The 21,744-nt window shown below is 44.4% G+C and overlaps 1 protein-coding gene across 2 annotated transcripts in view; it reads left to right on the forward strand.

Moving 5' to 3' along the window:
- BABAM2 (BRISC and BRCA1 A complex member 2) overlaps positions 1 to 21,744 on the forward strand; it is a 398,067-nt gene that overhangs the window by 289,499 nt on the left and 86,824 nt on the right. The gene's annotated exons all lie outside the window — the stretch shown is intronic.

Genomic DNA, 21,744 nt, shown 5'->3' on the forward strand with positions numbered 1-21,744 from the left:
TTTCAGCTCAGGTCTTATCTCAGGGTTGTGAGTTCAAGACTTGCATTGGGCTCCATGCTGGGTGTAGAGCCTTCTTTTAAAAAAAGAAAAAAGAAAAAAATATGGTACTCAAGCATATACAAAACCAGAAAACATAGTATAATGGACTCCAGATAGTCATCCTTCATATTTAACAACATTTTGTTACACCCCGCATCCATCTATCCTCTCTTCAGCTTCTTTTTAACCTACATTCATTTGCGTGTTTTTGTGCATGTGTGTGTGTAGCTCTGTGTAATTTTATCTTATGTAGTTTCATGTAACCACCATCACAGTCATGAGCCAGGGCTGTTGTATCACTGCAAAAGAGCTTGTTTGTGCTCTTTGTTTTTGCATTATACCTAGGAAGGTAGGTAGGTATTTATTTTGAGGGAGTGATTAAATGGTACTGTGCTTTTTATTTTGGTTTGCATATACTCATTGTTAGTAAATAGTAATATGATTAATTTTTGTGTGGTGATCTTGTATCCTATAATCTTGCTAAATTTGTATATTGGTTCTACTGGCTTTTTGTAGATTACTTGGGATTTTCTACGTAGATAACCATGACATCTGCAAATAGGACAGTTTTATTTTTCTTTTCTGATATGTATGCCTATTATTTTATTTTCTTACCTTATTGCTTTGGCTAGGACTTCCAGTATTATGTTGAGTAAGGGTGGTGAGAGGCAGCATTCTTGCCTTGTTCCTGATCCTAGGTGGGAAAGCATTTGGTCTTTTACTATTAAGTATGATGTTGGCTGTGGGATTTTTCTAGATGTTCTTTATCAAGTTGAGGAAATTCTCCTTTAATACTAGTTTGCTGAGAGTTTTTATCATGAATGCTTGTTGGAATTGGTCAAATGTTTTTTCTGCATCTATTGATATGTTTATTTGGCTTGGCAATTGAAATCTGTCTTGAACTGCTGCCTTCCCCAAACAACTCATTGCACGCCCCATATTGCCAGTGGTTAGATGAAGTAAGCTAAAGAAGAGGAAGATTCCAGAGAAAGCAGTCTGGGATATGAATTCATGTTGTTGTTAATTCTGCATTGATGAATATCAAGAGGAATTGATGAGATACTGGTTGAGAATCTGGCCTTTGAAGTCCTTTCCTTTTCTAGCATTGCTGTGTTATTGAGGCCGGTATAGAGCAGAGAGGTTAAGAGTATGCACTTTGGAATCCGACTTTGTTCTAGTGTGGCCTTCATCATTTACTAACTGTGTGTGACCTTAAGCAGACCACTTACCTAAGCCTCAGCTTCCTCATCTGTAAAATGGGGCTAATAACTATCTCATGTTGTCGTGAAGATTAAACAAGATAATACATATAAAATGCTCAGCACATAATAGGCATTTAATAGTGTCGCTGCTGCTGTCCTAGTTGTTGCAGCATCCATATATTTAACAATAATTTATTAAACTCTCTAACATCCAAAGCATTGTGCTGGGTATTTTGGATGAGACAGGGTTATATGAAGTGCTGATTCAATCTTAGGAGAATGTGCCATTCGACTTAAAACATCCCATATGTTCGAATAAATGAATGAGAACTTTCTTCTGTTCCACCCATCTAAGACCAGTCAGTCTTTGGTCCTTAGCTTCTCATCCCTGCTCCTTTGCACCTGTCCTGTCTTTCTCACTCTCCCCCTTTTCCTCTCTCTTCCACACTTTCCTGGTTTTTAGGAACAATCAAGCTGTCCTAGGTGAACCAGTTTCCAACCCCCAACTCTTGCCAACTCTTGTGGGGATTATTTCCTCTTTCTCCTTCATTTTACTTTTTCAGGTTTTCATAGTTTCCCTAATTCTGGGCCATCTTTCTCTTTAATCTCTTCTGTTTCCTTAGAGAATCTTGGGACAGCCTGAAAACCTCAGGGCAGCTCCTCTTCATGGTTTGTTCTCTTATTTCTGAGCCCAAAATGACCATGATTATGACTAAACTTTCTGAGAGACACCTGAATCCGAAGTAATAATAATTTAAAAATTAGTGACATTAACCTCTAAAAGCCTTGATGGTGCCCAGAATTCCTTAATAGAATCTGCACTAAATTTTCCACTTCTCTCCTCATTTTCTTCTAATTAAACCTCCTTTTCCTCAGATAAGAGCACTAAGATAAATTAAAAGCTCCAACTTAATTTTTGTTTAATTGCTTCATTTCAAAAGAACTCATTTCTATTATTTTCTCATTGCAAATTTACAGGATTTCTGCTACTCTGTGGATTTTTAAAAGCTTTAGTGGATTGGTCTATGAGTATAACCTCCTTCTAAAGGAAAATGCATCCCCTGACTTCACAAACAAGCCAACTTTGGGAACCCACTCTGTTGGTAAATGGGGCACTCCCTGTACTAAATGTTCCAACTTGTAGAGGATTGCAGTTCTTTGAGATATTTTAGAGAACCAAACTAGCCTGTAAGTGCAGTACTTGGTTCATCCTCCTTGGAAAGAAAACCATCTAATTAGAGTTGCCATGACAACTCTGTTTTCCTGCAGTATAACAGACCTATTGACCTGAAGTTAAGGTTGATGGAGCACATGTACATGTTGGTGACAGAAACCACCATCCAAGATCTTGGAATATTGGCTCCGTTTCCCTCCTGGCTTCTTTTCTAATTTATGCCCCTAGCAAGCATTTATTAAGCACCAATTGTGTGGAGAGTTTATATAAACCCATGAAATATCTACATAAGAAGAAAGAAACAGCATAAAACTCTGTCATGGAGATAGAATTAAATCCAGACACCATCACCTTCATAATCTAGTGCCTGCCAACACATTTGGCCCTTCTCCTCCCACCTGCCCCTCGTGCCCTTTGTTTGGGCCACATCGACCTCTTCCTGAACTACAAGCACTCCAGGCTCATTGCCACCTTTGGGCTTTGCACATGCTGTTCCCTCTACCGCAAAGACTCTTTTCCACCAAATGTTTACTTATTTGGCTCCACTTCATCATTTGGCTCTATTTAAATTTATTTCCTCAGAGAGGCTTTTCGTGATTGCAGTAAATTTGCCTCCTACTCCCTTCCCACATCCCTAGTCATGCTCTTTGACATTGTATTTTGTTTCCTTCTTCATGCTTTCTGTTCTTTTCAGTTATTTTGTTATCATTTTATCATTGCAGTGTTTTGTTTTATTTATTTATTAGAGAGAGAGAGAGAGAGAGAGAGCACAAGCAGGCAGAGTGGCAAGCAGAGGGAGAGGGAGAAGCAGACTCCCCAGTGAGCAGGGAGCCTGACGTGCGGCTTGATCCCAGGACCCTGGAATCATGACCTGAGCCGAAGGCAGATGCTTAACGACTGAGCCACCCAGACACCCCTATTATTGCTTTGTTTCTCTCTTATTAGGATGACTCTTATTAGAAATTCTATGAGGGCAAGAGTGGTATTTGTCTTGTTCCCTGCCATATCTATTAATATTTGTTGAGTGAATGAAGAGGAGAGTGATTGGACATCATGGTGGTCAAGAACGGCTCCAGATCGCCTTTGGTGCTCAGCAGGTGAAATAGCATAGTTTTTCCCCCCAATTATCCTTCTCTATTTTTAATAGATCAACAGCAAATCACTTGCTTATTGTACAATTCTCTAAAAAGCCCCCCTGCCAAATAATGCATTACTGAAAAACAGAAAAATAATAAAGTGATTAAAAAGGAAGAAGAAAGAAAAGAAAGGCTTTGTGGACTGGCACTCATTTAAGTGTTTTGGGTGACGGACGTGGTTGGGCCGGAGTAATGGCCAGAAGGCATTTTATGTGTGAGGCATTACCTGTATTGAGAAGTGCTGGGTGGAAGTCTATAATCATTCAGATAATCAATAAGAGCATCTTTGAGTGGCCGGCCAGCCGACCTGGAGTGAAGGCACCCTGGGAGAGGAAGTGGAAGGAAGCTGGGCACATGGAATTCAGAATGCTAAGGCAGCAGTTCAGTTTGGCCCAAGAGCTATGGGGCCATCCTTCATTCAGGAAAATAAACAGTGGGCCTGAAGTAGACAAAAAACCAGGAAGTCTCCCATGCGGAAGCAATTCTCTATTTGAAGAAACATGTCTAAAGTTGTAGAGTCTTGGGGCGGGAGTGGTGGGTGGGGAGAAGGAGGGGCCCTGGAGACCAGTGACCTAGAAAGTTTAAAAAGAGCCCTTTAGCTACACTTTCCTCCAGGGCAAATTGGTTTTTTAAGTTCATGAAAAGTGTGACTTTTCAAGCATTTGATAGTAGATACCCACTAAATGAATGTATTTTGTAGTTTGCTCTGAGTGTTGATTCTCTTTCTTGGAAGAGAAACAATGAAACACCTAAGTATTAGCACTCAGTGGTAGTAAGAAGTAGCATTGAAACTATGTGTGAGCACTTGCTAAATACTTTACATGATTCTTTAATTCACTAAATAACCCTGGGAGTTTTGTTATGATCCCCATTTCATAGATGAGCAAACTGAGGCTTAGGGAAGTTTCTGAGCAGCCAAATTGGATGTCAGATCCTCATGGCCCGTCTGATTCCAGGACAAGAGCTCTTAACCACCTCATTTTTCTGGCTCATTCATACTTTAGGCTAATTTTTGTTAAGTTTTTCTTTTGTATCATATTATATATCTCCATGCTTTTATTTGAGATGCTGACTTTCTTTCTAAAACTGAATTACTTGGTGTTTAGTCGACAGGTACTCATTGTTTGCCTACTATAGACAAGGTATTATATAGCATATTAACAACATTAATTGAAAAATCACCTAACCAGTTATATATTGCATTCGATTAGAGAAAATTAAACTCATTGAACTCCTGTTTTCTTCCCCTAAAATTGTCTTGGTGTGTCATAGGACAGCAGATATGAGCATAGTAATTTAAAGGATAATTTATAGGGTTTTTTGGGTAACTTTCTATGTTGATATTTAAACTGAAGAAAAAAGCTGCAAGAATAGAATGTGAGCTACTTTGTGTCTTTTCCCCAGCTTCACCAGTTATTTACATTTTGCCTCATTTGCCTTGTCATTCTCTGTATTTATATTTATATATCATGGTTATTTTTTAACTCAGCCAGTTGAGAATAAGTTGGGCCCACACGCCCTTTACCCTACCTGCTTCGGAAAGTATTTCCTAAGAACATGGACATTCTCTTACAGGTACGGTGCAGTTATCAAATCAGGAAATGTACCATTGACACAGTACTATTATCTGAGCCATGATCTGTATTCTAATTTTGTCAATTGTTCCAATAATATCCCTGTTAGCTATTTTTTACCCTGGTCCAGGACCCAAGCCAGGATCACACATTGCCTGTAGTTGTTATGCCTCTTTATTTTTCTTTGGTCTGGAACAGTTCCTCGGTCTGTATCTTTCTTGACCTTGAACAGTTTTGAAGAGTACAGGCCAATTATTTTGTTCCTCAATTTGGGTCCATTTGATGCTTTCTGATGATTAGATTCAGGTGATGAATCTTTGGCAGCAGCGCACACACGTGATGTGTGTCCTGAGTGCTTCATACCAAGAGGCAGGTGACACCAGTTTGCCCCAGGTTTGGTGATGTTAACTTTGATCGCTCGGTTAAGGTGGTGTCCACCAGGATTTTTTTAATGTTACTAATTTTCTCTTTGTAATTAATAAGAAATTTATGGGGAGATATGTTGAGACTATGTAAATATCCTCATCAGACTTTGACCCACTAGCATTAACATCCACTGATGATTTCATCTTTCCTTCTACATTTATTAGTTGGCTTTTGGTTATAAAGAAGAGCTTCCCTCATTTACTTGCTTATCCATTTATCTATTTGTATCAGAAAGACTTACTGATTCTGTTGTATTTAATGGGACGTACACCATTTCTATCATTATTTTGTTGTATAAAGAAAGGTAACCTCACCTCCAAAAAACAATTGTATTTTGAGTGCTGTATTAAAGTTCTAGGGCTTCTGTAAGAGATCACCACAAATGCAGCAGCTTAAAACAACACAGATCTGTTGTCTTACAGTTCTGTAAGTCAGAAGTCCAGTACGGGTTTCACTGGGCTAGAAAGAAGGTGTTAGGGAGCTCTATTCCTTTCTGGAGGCTCTAGTGGGGAATCTGTTCCCTAGTTCACTCCGGTTGTTAGAAGAATCCGGTTGCCTACGGTCAGAGGACTGAGGTCCATGTCCTTGCTGAAGGTCAGCTGAGGGCATCTCCCAGCTTCCGGAAGCTGCCTGCATCCCTTGGCTTGTGACCATCTTCCTCTGTCTGCAGAGCCAGCAACAGGTCCCTCTTGCTTCCCGTGTTTTCTGTCTCTTCTGTTGTCACGTCTCTTATTTACTCTTCTGTTTTCCTCTTCTACTTTGAAGGACTCATGTGGTTAGATTGAGCCCACCCAGGTAATCCAGGGTAATTATGTCAAGGGCCTTAACCTTCTGCAAAGGCCTTTTTGCTGTGTTTGGCAACATATTCACAGGTTCAGAAGATTGGGGCTCAGACGTCTTTCGGGAGCCATTATTCTGCATTGCCAATGCCTACCCTTGTTCCAGGCTTATGGCAGGGGCTTGCTTCTATGTAATCAGAGAAAACATCAGGCAGAGGATTATAAGCAAAGAAACTATTCAGTGAGAGATTGTTTCATATTTGGTTAAAAGGAAGAGGCTTGTAGTCTGGAGTAGGGGCTGAGAAGACTTTGTAGTATTCGCAGGGCCTCAACAACAGTGCCTGAAGGGTTGGGCAGGCTGCGGAGGCGCCAAGGAAGCATGTGGGGCTTAGTGTCCAAGTGTCCCTGTTGCAGAATGAAACTGGGGTACTGTTGACTGCAGGAGCTCCCACGCATGCAGGGCTGGGGAGAAAGATCACATATGCTGGACAGGCATGGCTCAGTGCTGCTGTTTCCTGAATGTGGCCTCTCCCTTTTCACAGCCCCCAGCGCTCCTGCGTTTTAATCACGTGCTTTCACTCTTTCTCAATTTTGTATCAGGAAAGTGTATATACTACGATTGGATCTCTGTCGTTACAGGATTTCTAAAGCTTTCTTTAATAAGATAGGCTCCTAGGTTTCTGAATCCAAAAAGCTACCTGCCTGTCTACACTGCTGCATTAGACCAGGGGACAATGATAGAACCAAAAAGGATTTGAGAGTCAGTTGGGCCCATCCTCACCGTGCATATAAGAAAACAATACCAGGAGAGCTAAGTGGTCACTGAAGCCCCCACAGCCAGAGGGTCTGTGGTTTGAGGCAGGTATGGAGCAGTGGGGAGATATGTGGCTTCAGGAATTGAACGGCTGGATTCAATCTGGTGTCTGTCATTTACTGGACGAGTTAACTGAGTCAGTTACTTTACCTACCAGGCCTTACTGTCCATCTGTAAAACGCGGCAGCCTTAGAGGGCTCTGGTAAGGAGTGAATGAAACTAACACATGGAGACTTGCAGTACAGTGCCTGGCTCATGTGAAGTGCTCAGTGCTCAGTGTGTGGTAACCGTCACTGCTGTTCTTCTATATGGTAGTAGAATTGAGATCAATAATGTGGAATCCCCATAGCCCTTGGGAATTTTAGGGTCCCAGTCCCCGAAGCAAACTGTGTGAGAACTCTGCATACCACTCAGGACTTCATCCATTTGGTCGGTCGTTGCCCTTCCCATTACACCTTCGCTCACCAAGTTCAAGACCTTCTATGCTTTGCGTTCACTTAATTTTATACCTTGGTTTTCTCTCTTTCTCTTTCTTTTTCTCTCTACTACCAAGGTAATGTGTGCCAATTATAGCCACCAATACCAATTCCGATACCACCAAAGAACAAAGTACGTAAGGTAAAATGTCCTTTTTGCCTTCCAGCAACTCTCTCTTACCCTGGAGATTACTTAACAACATGATCTCCTCGTCTCCAAGTGGGCAGTGGAGTTAAAAACCCCTCTCCATTTGGATTTCCCTCAGTTAATCTAGAACTTCTATCCTTTCATCACCACTGGTTCTTGTTCTCACTCTCTTGCTCTCCCCCGTGATGCCCAAAGGAGGTCTCTGAGATACCCAGGCAGACCCTGTTCTCTCTGACTCTGTCCCCTTTCCACCTCTGTGTCTTTGCATTCCTGTCTGAGGGCTGTGCTCCTCAGTGCTATAGCCTCCCTTTCCCCATGCTGGGGGCATCTCCGACCTGCGTGGTGCCACCCTCTTCCTCGGTGCAGTGAGCCTCGAGCCCGCACCTCAGTGAAAAGGCAGAGGGGAAATGTGACTTACTGGAAAACATACAAATTGTAGATGTAATATTTTCACAGTGTTGTTCCTTTTAGCTCATTTTGGGTGTTTGTTGTTGTTGTTTTCATTTAGCTGTAAAAATGGCATGATACATACTATTCTGCAACTTGCTTTTTCCTTTAACAATGTATCGTGGTCATTTTTCTAAACCGTGACCTGTAGGTCACGCTCATTCTTCCCTGGTGGCCATGCGGTTCTCCGCTGGAAGGTTCACTCTCAAGTGTTCCTCTCCTCGATGGGCAGATGTTTCATGTTGAAACTCGCTTCCATTTGTGATTTGGTTCTACCCGTGTGAACTTGTCATACATTCTCTCGGAGCGCTGGCTCGGTCCTCACCCTTCTGAGGTGGCTCCCATCTACAAATACGCCTGATCCATGGGTTGAGTCTAGAGGACAGTTGGAGGGTTTGCTGCTCAGGTGATGAGCGTGGCTGCCGTGTGGGTTTGAGGATGGCATGTGAGGGGGCTTCAGGGCTCCCCCTGCTCTAAAGTGACCCTGAGCCCCAGGTAGTTCCTAGCAAAATGAGAAAGCGCCCACGAAAGTGAGTTGCCCTCAGTTCACGCAGCTCGTACTGAGAAGCATTCCCTGACTGGCTGGGAAAGAGGGGTGCTGATCCCCTGAGTGACTCGAGGCTCTGCTGAGCCCTGCAGACTTTGATGCCCAGGGTTTGCCCGGTGGCCCAAGCATTGTGGACCCCTCCCTGCCTTTCTCCTTGAAGACTGTAAATGTCCACAGGACTTCTGTGGGGTTGTTAGTTTGGGAGAGTATCAGGGCTTCTTAGAGTTAAGAGTGTCTGGACCTGCGTCCTTACACCAAGAGGTCCGGTCAGCGTGTCCTTCCTCCATGTGGGTCTGGGTGAAATCACTTCGGGTCCATCGGTGTCCCAATGCAATTCTGAGACAGAGTCAGGATCGAGTGGCTGTGGTTCAGCCATACAGCCTGTTAAATAAGTCATGTCTGCATTCCCCTCTCTGCTGTTATTGCTCTGTTACTAAGTTTTGAGGGTTGTAGTTTGGAAAGCTTAAGAAAAATCCAAATTCTGAAGCAATCAAGAAAGTGAGTTTCGAACGAGTTATTAGGCCAAACCCGATTCTATTTGGCCGGTGAGATTGGCGTCATCCTTGTCCACGTTTACCAGAACCCATTCCCTTCCTGACTCAGCCTCTCTCCTTCTGCTGCATCTGTGCCACTGGGTTAAAGAAGCAAACACATCTGCCTTGTGGGGCAATCCAGCTCCCCGCAAGCCCAGATGCCCCTGAGCGGCCTGGAGCGGCGCATGCTTCCCGGGCCTGCCGCTGCTTCTCCTCAGGCCAGCCCTACAGGCCTTGTCTGGGCCTGCGCAGGCCCTTGGTTACTGTCGTGGCTGTTTTGAATCATCTATTTTAGAGAAATTGATAAAAAATAGTGCTTAAACCAGTGGATATGTATTTTTTTTTTAAGTAAAAGACACAGGTAAATAAATTGTGATATTCAGAAACAGCCTCCCGGTTCTGCACAGATGGATATTAACAGAACTGAACTCCCACTTTCTCCGTTAGTAAGTAAACAATTTATTTAGTAAGATAAAATGTTTTTTAAATGGCAGGCATCTACTGAACGCATGTTATTTCTGTTAGAATTCTGACTGTGCTCATAGCCTCCTCAGTCCCTCATCTCTGCAGATTCCCAGATGTCCCCTATCATCATCGTTTCCTCAGCTCCCTCTCCCCAGCGTGCTCCGGAACGTGGCTCCCTCTGCGGGGCCGGGGACTTCGCAGCATACCGCCTGCAGCTGGGGCATGGCTCTGGGGACGGTAGCGTGCTTCTGTCCACTGTCTGCGGCCTGCTTTAGTAGACCGGTGACATCCTGCCCGCACGTTTGAGGACATTTCCTGGGGCGGGAGCTGGCGGCAGAAGGCAGAGTAGCGGGGCTGCTTCTAAGCCAGGGCCCGCCCGCAGCCCGCGCTTCTCTGCATCACCCACCGCCTTCACTTTACCATGCTCTCGGTCATCTCGGTCATCTTGCGCAGCCGTGGTGTTGGGGGGGGGGGGAGCTGGAGAGGGCGCAAAAAGATCGACGGGCATCGGAAATGACGTGGGCGCTTTGGCTCTTGAAGTGGAGCGGGGGCCAGGTTGAGCGCTGCCAGCATGTCACCTGTTAGCTGTGAAGGGCTTCAGCTCCTGGGGACAGAAGACTCCAACTTCTATGTGTTCGAGGCAGTGACTCTCATGCTGGGTTGGGGGTGGTTGCAAAATCTGTACTATCAGTCCGTGTCAGAACCAGCTGCAGGGTCTTGTTTTGGCTCAGATCACACATCTCTTCACCCTGAGATTCTAGTGTGCTACCCTGAAATGGCGATGAGAGAAGATACTTCTTTTTCTCCCCCTTCCCTTCTCCCCAGGAGAATCGCTAGAGGGATGCCACGTTACGTGCATGTGCTGGGGCAGATAAAGGTGGAGAATCACTGCCCAGTGGCCCGTCTGTTGACTCCCCACATATGCTCTAGACGATGTTCAAGATGGGCTCATTTCCAGCGTTCACCACAGTGGCATGTGACTGGTCCGGGTGAACCAAACCAAGATCACAACAAAAGTACTTACCTTCATGGGAGGGACAGTTTAGTTTACCAACTTAGTCACAAAAGGTAAAACCACCACATCAGAAGTATTCAACCTCTAACTGATGTTTTCATTTATGATGAATATTATTAACCACTGTTGAAGCATTGACTCCAACACGTACATCGCAAGGAAATGGAATAGTGACTTCCAAAAGTTTTGGAATCGCAGCACCTTCTTGTTGTACCTAAATGGTTTATGTGTTGGACACTTTTTTTTAATAATAATTTTTTATTATGTTATGTTAGTCACCATACAGTACATCCCTGGTTTCCGATGTAAAGTCCCATGATTCATTACTTGCGTATAACACCCAGTGCACCATGCAGTACGTGCCCTCCTTAATTAAGAACAGCAACAAAACAACACTTTAACTTTACATAAGCCCTTTTGTGATAACTGTAGACATCATGAGTATCACAGAGTTACACCCAGGAATGGCTGCCACTAAGCTGAACGTGTCACTCATTCATTCATTGACTCATTCATTCATATTGAATATTTTGTTACTTTTTATTGCTGAGTTATTGCCCATTTTCTTTACCCAGTCTGTTCCTCCCCCGAATGTGTCTTTTAAATTTCTGCAGGTGAATTCAGTCTAAACTTTCTCTGGCTTACTAAAATTTGGGCTGTTCCATGCTTCAGTCAGTGTCCTTGGAATGCTTGTCCCTCTCCTGATGGCAGAAGCATGCCTAAGTAATGCCCAAGACATTGCCTTAGGCTTCTGCTGACAGCCCCGAGCTCCTCACAAAACGTTGAAGGTTTGGCCCGCGCACCATCAAGAAGCCAACATCCCCGTCCTAAGTACAGGCCTGGCCTAAGGTTAGCAGTAAGACCAGCATTTTGTTGCTTCATTTTCCTATTAAGCTCTGGGTTGCTGATTGAAGCAAAATTCCAATGTATTGACACACTACCACATTGTTAACACGATAGGGAGGATTTGATTATGGGAGAACAAGTCCAAAAACGGTAAATTGAGAAAAAAAAAAAAATCCAGGGCCTTGCTTCTCAAGGCAGCTTTTGTGGTTGCGTTCCTTTATTTGATGTGGTTCCCTCCTTCTCCTGTGCCAGACGGTGCAGTGCGGAAAAATGATGAAGTTGCAGAAAAGGGCAAGGGAGGGGCCAGGAGGAGATAGGGAGTGAACTGTTTAGTAACGCGAGAAAGAAAATAGAGCTTAGGGATCAAAGACAAAAATACCTGTTTCTCAAAGCAGGAAAAAGAAAAGAAACACGGGATTCCTTTCCCGGTGCTTGGGTCCAGACCGAGCCTGCTGTCAGCTGGCGCCTTTCAGGGCAGCCCAGAGCAGGAGACCAGGAGGCTACAAGCTGCCTATAGGTGAGAAGATTGCAGCAGCCTGAGAAAGTCAGAGCTGAGTGCCGAGGGTCACCAAGAACAGCAGGGTTAGCCAGGGAGGGCCCCAGGGAAGAGGGGTGGAGAACAAAGGCCGCCTTCCATCATCAGATTATGGGACTGAACACGTTTTAACACCAGCCAATCTTGGAGGCAAGTCCTAAGACAAGCATCGGAATCTAAATGAGGAAAAAGGTTTCCATGCAAGAACAGGATTTTATTTATTTACAATCTTCAGGCTGGGCAGCTTTTCTAATTGTATGGTATGTGACTACCCAAAGTGACATTTTCTGAGTTTTAAAATTATCTCTTTTTGCACTGTGAAAAGAGCATATATGATTCATCTTAATATTTCTGAGGATCAGTCACCAACTAACAGCTAGTATTTTGGGTGGGAGGAAGGCTTTTGTAGGCAGCTTTTTCACCTAGCATAGAAGTAGAAAGCACCAGAATATGCCTCAAGCTTCATTTGAGATGATATAAATAGCTCTCTTGCACAGCTCCAATCCAGTATCATAATGAGAACTCCCACAGTCCACGAGGTGCCTCGAGGTACCTAATGCCCACCTCACCCTTGCTTGCGATTGCCCTGCTGGTCGAATATAGTTTGTAAGTGGTTTGACCAAAGGGGCTACTTTTCATTTTTGCTGACCTACTCCAGGTCTCTTTGCCTCTGTTTCTTCCTGGATACATCCCTATCCTCAGCATCCCTAGAATTGTCAGATGATCCTATGATCTTAGATCAGGAGCCAGCAAACTTTAGCCCACTTTGTTTGGCTCGTGAGCTAAGAGTGATGTTTCACATTTCTTAAATGGCTAGAAAAACACTAAAAGAGTAATATTTTGTGACTTGTAAAAATTGTTTGAAATCCACATTTTAGCATCCATAAATAATTTCATTGGAACCCGGTGCATCACCCGTTTACGTATTGTCTGTGGCTGCTTTCATGCCACAGCGTCAGAGCTGAGCAGTTGCGACAGAGACATTGTGGCCACAGAACCGACACCATTTACTGCCTGGCCCTTTACTGACGAAGTTTGCTGACCCCTGTCCTAGGCCCTTTCACAATGACTGTTTCAGAAAAGATGTATACATTTACTGACTTTCAGTGTCCATTTTGGAAATTTGACTCCCGTAAGTTTCCCTACATTCATTTGACTTTAATACCACAAATATTTATTGAGCGCCTACTATGAACTTGGCGTTATTCCTGTTTCTGTTGTTACAGCAGTGACCAAGACAGACAGAGGTCCCCATTCTAGTGAAGGGTGCTGGGGGGAGACAGTAAACAAACACCACACGTCGAGTGTCTTCTGGACACACATGCCCTAAAAAAGGTAAAACAAAGACGAGGGGATAGCTGGGATGGAGGTGGGTTGTTATAAATAGCTAGTTCAGAAAGTCTTACTAAGATGGTGATATTTGAGGGGGACCTGAAGCAGGTGGGGCTGCCAGCCCTGGGGGTGGCTGGGAAGAGCGTTCCAGGCCGAGAGAAGAACAGAAGGACTGGGTCAGCCGTCTGAGGTGGGATAGTCCCGGCCTGTCCCTGAAGGCAGGAATCCAGATGAGAAGTTGCAGGAGACGGGGCAAGGCCGACTGAACGTGGCACGCGAGAGAGAAGAGTCGGGGATGCCTGAGGAACCAATGGGCTGGCACTGCCGTTGGCTGCCACGGGGTGAGGGCAGGAGCGCGAGGCTTTGCAGGCCAGCTTTGCTGGTGAGCAGGTTAAGGTGGGCGTTCACTTTAGACATGGAGGCAGCCAGCAGGCAGTCGGCTCTCTGAGTCCCAAGTTAAGGGAAGGTCTGAGCTAGAGTATAAATTTGGAAGTTGTCAGTGTAAAAGAGCTATGTGAAGCATTGAGATTGGCTGAGATTCAGTCTCCAACTTCAGACTTTTCCTTCTCTCCAGGACATCTCTCACTCTGACTAAACAGAGCTTCTTTTTTTTTTTTTTTTGAGATTTTATTTATTTGTCAGCTAGAGCGAGCACAGGCAGGGGAAATGGCAGGCAGAGGGAGAGGGAGAAGCAGGCTCCCCACTGAGCAGGGAGCCTGATGCGGGGCTCAATCCCAGAACCCCAGGATCATGACCCGAGCCGAAGGCAGATGCTTAACCGACTGAGCCACCCAGGTGTCTCCAGAACTTCTTTTCTAACGTCAGATTTTCTTTCCTGCCCAGGTCACCACTGGCATGCATCAGGATCTCCCATTATATCTTCTTACTCCCTCTCCAGGCAGATGCCCTTTTACCGGTAGCTCAAATGGGCAAGCTGAGGTGTGAAAGATGCTTTTCTCATGGGGGCAGAAGCTGCTCGCTGTGGTCCGGGATCCATGGTCTGCTGCCCACAGAGTCCCTAGCTTTTTTAAGTAGAATCTGTGGTCTCCTCACTTCGGTCCCCAGTCTTGATTTGACCACTTCCTCACCTTGTCTTCTGGTTACCTGCATATAACTACACTGCCTTTTGCCCGTGAATAAACTCAGTGGTAATCGCCTTTTTTCTAGATGTTTCCATAAGTATCTTATACTCCCATACTAGGCCTTAGTCCATAAGAGCATATCTGTTTTCTTCACCTTCTGGTCCACAGTGCCTTTGAAATTGTCAGTGACCTAGTGCCCCAGGGATGGGAGGTGACTTTGCTTTTACCACACCGCTCCCCATTCCCGTCCCAGGTGTGCACCCTCAGCGTGAGGCACAGAGCAATGGTGTGAGGCCCATCTGCACCTGCATCCACTAGGGAACCTCTTCAAATGCAGATTCCAAGGTCCCATCTCAAACCTAATAAATAAGCTTCTCTGGGGTGGTGCCTGGGTATCTTGAGTTTTTAACAGGTTCCCCGGGTTATTCTCACACAGTCATGAAAACTACTAGTGCAGAGAAAAGATCATAAGCCCAGTTTCACTGTTTCCAGCTGAGGGACCTTGGGCAAGTCATCCATCTCAGACCTCAGTCTTCTCGTCTCTACAATGGGCGTAGTAAGACTTGCTACCTACTTTGGAAACAAATCATAAAGTGTGATGTACCGGCACCCTGGCTAATCTCATCTTCTGGTATCTTTGCTTGTTTCTGTGTGTGCCAGCCCAACTGCAGCTTCCTACAAATCAGCTCTTGGAGCACAGAGACCAGTAATGTGTCCCTGAAGTTGCCTAATGCTGTTTGTGTGCCTGAGGCTTTAGTAAATAACAGTAAACAGGAATCAGGTGGATACCCTTCTCTGCCCTAGAAAGGCAGAGGCATTTTTTTTCCTCACTCTCTGCATTTCCTTTGACCATTAAAACCGATGTGCAATGAGGAGGGAGTTATAAAAATGCTCGTGCATTTAGCTGAGGGTAACTATGGTACGCATTGACTTTTTACTGGCTTTACTGGAGTATAACTGACAAAGTTGTAAGATATTCAAAGCATACAATGTGACAGTTTGATATATGTCTGTATTGATTTTTTTCCAGTAAATGTGTTATAAAAGTGCTTCGTAGGAAAAGTAACCTGTACCTGGATAATAGAGCAGTAAAGCCTTTCACCGGGGCCTCAGAGTTGTACGTTTCTAACAAACTCGTACTAAACGTACTCAGTCCCAATGCCTGATATTTGAAAATAGTTCCATTTCTTAAAGAAATTGTGGTGGAATCAATGGCAGATAATAGGCCAGGATTCAAAAGGCAACCAGAGGGGAAGAGCTTTCCTCTTGCTCCGCCTGTTCATGTCTTGTGCGGCCAAGGCATCGTCATAAGTAGTTCATCCCAAACCTTAATAGAACATCTGCTAAGTCCATTGTTGTTTTGGGGGATTTACTTTAAATGCTTTTCCACATGCTAACAGAATGCTGATGGTGAACATCTGTTAAGATTACTGTCCCTTAAAGGCTTTTTAAAGATGTTAACCAACTTAAAAAACACATTTCTGAACAAAAACTTGGTTAGTGTTCATGTCCTGAGACATATTCTGTTTGCAGTTACAATATTCCCATCTTTAGTATTTTTTCAAATGTCATGTTTCCTTACTTGCGTGCCACCTCCTGTGTGCTGGGGGTTGCCCATCAGGTCCTCTGGCCCTCAGAGTTCTTCTGGGTTTCCTGGGGTTCATTTGCCTAGAGTGAAAAAGGCCTTCATTGCTTCAGTTCAGGTACCTGAATCAGTTTCATAAGTGTTCCTGGAAACAGCCTCCGTGGCTCAGCCTGAACTCCCCAAGCCACAAGGAGCCTGTGAACCTGATGCATGTGGAGCCAGATGTCAGGTCTGCAGATAGATTTTTGCATCAGAAATCACAAAAGTGGTACCTGAAGACCTGAGGCGAGGGGTAGGTTTAGGTCAGAGACACCCGGATTCAGGTGCGTCTCTGCCATTTACTGCCTATGTGACCCTCGAGAGGTTCTGTAGCTTCTCTAAGCGCCAACCTTCCCATCTGTAAAATGGGATAACACCTCTGTCCCAGGTTCGTATGAAGCAGTGATGATGTCATACAGGAGGGCACTTAGCATAGTGTCTGAGACCTAGTGCTTCTAAACTGGAACTATTTTTCCTGTCCCAGCCTGTGGAAGATTCACTCACTGTACCAACGAAATCCATCGTATTTTAAACTCTTCATGTATACTGTGCGTAAGCAAGGAACAGCTGATTCAAATGGTCCTTAAGAGCATATCTTCACACTTTTAAGTCACTCTATTTAATAATTCCATAACTGGCTAAGTGATTTCACTTAACAATTTCAGCTTCTCTTTAGACTTTGCTCCAGAGGAACATTTCCCCAGTGTTTAATCATATTTATCACGGCCTCAGAACATTTCCATTTTCATATGTCCCTCTAAAAATGGGAAACAAGAAATGGGATACAGTACTCTAATAGAGACCTACTATATACTGTGAAACATGTGTAATGGGAATATTGGATTAGTCACAAATGCAATATGGCCAGGCCTCCATTGGTTCTTAGTGAACCCCTCATCCAGTTGGACTTCCCCAGATTTTCTTCTACTTGTAAACTTGTCACTGTTATCTCTTATTTTTTTTTCCTCCTGTTATACTCATTGAGATTTTTCAATTTTAAATTAGACCCTGGTTTTGTTTAACTGAGGTATCAAGAGGCTCTTGAGATGGCTCAGAGTTGAATCTATGAAATGAGATGAGGGCTAACAGCAGCTCTAGAAAATGCTTTACGAGCACAGCGAAAATCCAGTTGGGGGAAACAAACAGACCAGAGTCTCTCCTTAATGTACTACTGTCTGTTCACTTCTGAGTTTTCAGAGGTGAGATTGGACTTTCTTTCTCTTTCCTGCAAGTTAACTTGTTGTGACGTATGATATCTAAAGCCAAGAACAAATAAGATGACACAGTGCTGAGCTTTATGGATCTAAGCTTTTTTGAGGATAATTTTAAATTTTTCACACTGTCTTTCTATTGAAAGAATTTATGACAAAAAGGGACGTAGACCTTGGAACCAAGAAGACTGGGTTTCGAGCCCATCTCTGCAGCTTATTTGCTGGGTGACCTTGGAAAGATACTTAGATCCTTAGAACCTCAGTGTCCCTTTCTGTAAATTGGACTACTTAGGTCTCCTTGGCCGGGTTCTTATGGAGTTTAGAGATAATGAAATGCCTAGTAGAGTGCCTGGCCAAAGCAGACGCTCAATAAATATATAACAGTGACTTGTGTTTTGCTGTAATGGCTCCCCTGGCAGGCTCCCAGGAACGTACTCCGGCGTTACAGAGTGCCCCAGATTCCTGAGGGCCCTGGCATTCCTCTCCCTTGAAGGCAGTTAGCAGGGGTGCCCTAGGACGGATCCAGAACGGGAAACCCAAGTCCTTACACAGAGTTGGGCATGCAGTTAGTGTTTGTTGAGTTGCACTGAGAGTTCACCTTTCCTTGGGATGGCTCTTAGCCTGGGGGCTCATGGCAGCCCGAGTCCATCTACCATCCTGGAAGTGCCCCCTGTCGGTGCTTCACCCCCCAACACTCGCCTGAATCACCCTGTGCAGGAGGCAGCCCGGTCATGTTCCTCTCCCTCGGAACCCGATTCGGAGGCAAAGCAGGATGGTAACGCTGATCCAGGTGTCTCCGACGGGGCCTTGGCATAACCCTTGACTGTAGCGTACATAAGCAGGAGACATTTTGGATTAAAGTCTCTCTTAGAGTGCTGGGTGCTCTCTTCGTATTACTGTAATTCTTTTTTTTTTTTTTTAAAGATTTTATTTATTTATGTGACATAGAGACAGCCAGCGAGAGAGGGAACACAGCAGGCGAGTGAGAGAGGAAGAAGCAGGCTCCCAGCGGAGGAGCCCGATGTGGGACTCGATCCCGGCACGCCGGGATCACGCCCTGAGCCGAAGGCAGACGCTTTAACGACTGTGCTACCCAGGCGCCCCCGTATTACTGTAATTCTGATTGTTGCTTTATCCCTTGAGAGAGATGAGTCTTTCTGAGAGTAGTGTTATCCAACGGCACGGATGAGAAAATCAAGTAGAACCAAACAGAACAAACTTGGCGGAAGCAAGAATTATAATTGAAAATCACGGGCCCTTCTGGTTGTCTCCAATGCCAAGTCATGTTTTGCTCATTTTATTTGGCCAGTGAGGTAAAACCCCACATGGAGAGGAGGGAGTTATCATTCCATAATGGGTTAAAATCAAACCCCATTGTCCCAAGTGAGGCCTTCAGACCGGCTGACTCCCTGCGTGTCTCCATGTCGAAATGCTCAAAAATATTTCCCTTGTGCCGTTGCACCGTAGCCAAGTCAAGTCTTCAATATTAGAAGTGCTCTGAATATTTGCAGACAGAGCCCGTTTCCCAAAGGGCTCTGTTAGCTGTAGTTGCACGGAAAACAGTCGCATCAATACAGTGAACGCAGACAATCCTTGTATTTGACTTTTAGATCCAGTGAGAGGGACTTGGATGTGTGTTTCTGGCTTCCATTTGGTCTGTTTAACTCCATTGTTGGGAAGGTTTCTCAGACTCTGGCCCTGTCCTTCTAATTTATATCCACAGATTCCGTTTCAGGTCTGAGAATTAGCAGCTAATTTCATGTCTCATTTCAGTCCATAAAGAGACAGAAGGTACTTTCTCATCAAAACAGCCTCTTCACCCCTTTGTCTTCCCAATCTTAGCCTGAGACCCCGCTGCTCTAGTTGACTTCTCCTCCCTTTTTACCCTGCCCCATCCCCCCCACCGGTCTGGAGATCAGAAGAATCCATAGCAGTAGGCCCTTCCACCCCGTTCTCCCCCGTCCCACCCCTCCCTGCTCCTCCCTGCCCTCCCCGCTGCCCTGGAGCCGGTCAGTCCAGCCCTGCCTTCTCTGCAGCCAGCCCCGCATTCCCGGGAAGCGCTCAGGGAGCCCTGCAGTCTCTGCACATGCTGAACTGTGCGCTGTATGTGCTCCACCCAGTCGTTTCTGATCCATGAATATTCAATAATCAGAGATCACCAGGCCAGAGCGCCATCCTGCACCCTTTAAAAACATAATAGCTTTTTTATTTCATGGCACTTGACTTTGTTTGTTCAGCACGATCAGGGCAGCATTCAGGCTATAGCAGGCCTGTTAAATATTTACCCACGAGGCGGATATTTATACATGAATCAGCAGCGCTTATCAGTGTATGACGCTGGCAGTCAGGTTCAGTACCCTCACGAGCTAAGGAACTACTTGGTTCAAGAAGGGGTGCAGTAAGTGTCCTTTTAAAAATAAACTCTCATTTAAAGCAATCCTTCGTGTGTCTGAAGTGCTTCACACGTCGAGGCTCAGGCTGTGCAGCCGACTCAGATTCTCACTCACAATTAGACGGGGCAGAGGGCTTGGCCCGTCACATCCGAGATCCAGCTGATGTTGTTGTCTGATGGTTGGGGTGGGAGAGACTGAGGTGTGCACAAAATGGACAGGAATGCTGGCTCTGCTGCTGTGTGCAAAACTGTAAAGAGAGACGAGCTGTACATCACAGTGCCTGCTTCAGTGGTGGTCTAGACGCTTCTGGAAGCCCTTTCGCATCACTGCAGTCCCGACCTAGCTCACCGGTAGCCACACCCTCTGTTTCTTCCCATTCCTGGAGCCCTTTCAAGAGTAAAATCCCCCTGCTGTCAGGGAGGCACGTAATTCAGCAGTAACAGCGTGGACTCTGGCAACAGGCAGGCCTGAGTTCACATCTTGGCTTTACCATCTCCTAGTTGTGTGAACGCAAGGAAATTTCTTCCGCTCTCTGAGCCTCAGTTTCTTCGCCTGTAAAATTACAGTGCTAATTCTCACTTTACTGAATTGTGGGGAGGATTAAATTGTGGGGAGGTAATGAGAAAGCAGTTAGCAACAAGTGTTAGTTCCCGATAATCACAGAAGCAAAGTGCAGAGAGATGGGCCTGGTGGCCAAGCAGCCAATCTTTGGACTTCTCCACACCTCTGCTGCTTTCCATCATTTTAGGTAATTCTTGTTTAATGGCTATATTTCAGAAGCAGAGGGAGTCTCAGGTTTAGAGGATTACCCACAGACTGTTTTCATGTTTTTGTATTCAATTTAATGAATAAGAACTTATCCTGTAATATTATATACAGGTCAGAGCTCATTATAATCAATTCCAGGAAACTATCCAAATTATTTTATTTTTTGGAATTTTGTGATGGTAAAGATTGTTCCTGTAAGTATGCTGTGAGAAGCCTGGATCTTGGTACTTCTATGTTATACAGATATTTTCCCCCAGGAATGACAAGATAGAGTGTTGGATTTCTTTCACTTGTACTACAGAATTTTCTTCTTGATCAGTTTCCATCCTAATGGAACTGTTAGAACCTTCTGGTTAGAAGTGTGCCCTCTGTGTACTTTTGCATACAAAAGTAGGGACAAAAAGCCACCTTCCAGTTCACAAGAAGTCATAGGAATTTTCCTAGCTTCCTTCAGAGTTTAGGCTAAATCTCCTCCAATATCTACTCTGAGAGTAGCAAACGGAAGTGATGTTCCTGCTGATTCTGTGAGTTGCAGACTGTAGATGATTCATTAATGTCATAGTTAGTCAAATGCTGTCTCATAATTTTCTCAGTTGTCAAAAGTTGTTGTGCTTTTTAGGCCTCATCTGAGTAGAAAAAGTCAACAGCAAATATTTCTACCCCATGTTGACTTCCTCACATCACCCGGCATTTTATTCATGTGTTAGGGCTTTTTCATTCCATAAATAAATAAACATAATATCCATTTCTACTGGAAAAACTAATTTCAGAAATCTGTGGTCAATAGGGAGACAGGCTGGTCTGGGACCCTTTCAGTACTTCCTTGTTCTCTGTATTGTTCCCTGTATCACAAACCCTAGGCCAAGTCTGTCTGCTCTAAACTATTTAGGAATGATTTTCTAGACTGTTATTGTGAGGCAGTTTGCTTCCATTTACAGCCTTGTAACTGGGGATTTGGTTAATGAATAATCATATTAACGGAGCTTAGGGGTCTCTTTATACCCCATCATATTACAGAGGTGGTTTAAGGGGCTTTTACAGTAAGCAGCCTATACATTAAAATAAAATTCAAATAAGAAAAACAAATTAGGACGCAAGGAAAGTGAGAATAGGAAGAAGATGAAATGAAGATTAAGAATGGGATACGAAATGTATTCTGTAAAGTTCTGAACGGTTTC

Source organism: Ursus maritimus, unplaced genomic scaffold (assembly GCF_017311325.1).
Source record: "Ursus maritimus isolate PB19 unplaced genomic scaffold, ASM1731132v1 scaffold_6, whole genome shotgun sequence".
Lineage (NCBI taxonomy): Eukaryota > Metazoa > Chordata > Mammalia > Carnivora > Ursidae > Ursus > Ursus maritimus.